Below are 1,079 nucleotides of genomic sequence, written 5' to 3' on the forward strand. Positions count from 1 at the left end.
TTGAGTTCTATCTATGGTTATTGAAAACCTTGCATTCAGTCGTTCATGTCCAAAATTCGACGTGAACCGTATTTTAAGAAGTCTTTTACAAACGTTTTAACTTTGTTTTAAGACTTAAGTTTTGAGTTTAGTAAAGAGTAAAGTTGAAGTTCTTTTCTTCTAAAAGTATATGGGGACTAAGTATTCCCAAAGAGATTTAAAATGTTTTCACATTTAAATAAGAACGAAAACTGAGATTTCCATAGAGCCTTCAGGCTAGTTTTCAGAAAAGAGTAATCCCTTTCAAATGAAGCAAGAGAAGAACTTTGATTTCGAAGATAGCCTTTGAGCTATGATTTTGAGCACTAATTTCAAATCACAGAAAAAGTATGTTTTAAACATAAAGAGCTGGTGTTATATTTTGGGAGTATTATTTAGCAACGATGTGGGGATGTGAGTTTCATATTAACTCAAGTCTCCTTGAAAACCAAGTAGCCATCATGGGTAGAAAAGGGTCATACTTTTTAGATAAATCCTTTTTGCATAGACTAGTGGATTCACTAAGTTTAGTTAGGTCCTATACTGATGGCAAAGTATAGGATGGCTCGGGCAGCGTGGGGCTAATAACGCTGTATCATCACTATAGTTCTTAAGTAATGGTTGTCGGTTAGAGAAACTACCATATCAGTATTTGCATGGCTCCTCAAGGGGTTCTGCTTAGTATGAATGGGGGTATGGGACTTCATTCATGCATTGCACAAGTAGGCTTTGAGAGGGAGCATGGTATGTCTTTTATGATATTATGATTATGAGTTAACAACATGATTTAAACAGTTTTCCTTTTCTTTATATTGCACTTGTTTTAAACTGCTTTATAATGAAATGAGTTTAGTTAAGTATTCATGAGTTGAGTATCCAGAGTTGAGTATTTCAAGTCGAGCATCATATCTTTGAAGTTGAGTATCTAATCTTTGAGTCGAGTATCATACCTTTGAAGTTGATTATCTAATCTCGGAGTTGAGTATTTTATCCTTGAGTACTTCTGAGTTGAGTAAGTTTGAGTAGTTTTGAGTATCCTTGAGTATTCCTTGAGTTGAGTA

Source organism: Solanum tuberosum, unplaced genomic scaffold, assembly GCF_000226075.1.
Source record: "Solanum tuberosum cultivar DM 1-3 516 R44 unplaced genomic scaffold, SolTub_3.0 scf00055, whole genome shotgun sequence".
NCBI lineage: Eukaryota > Viridiplantae > Streptophyta > Magnoliopsida > Solanales > Solanaceae > Solanum > Solanum tuberosum.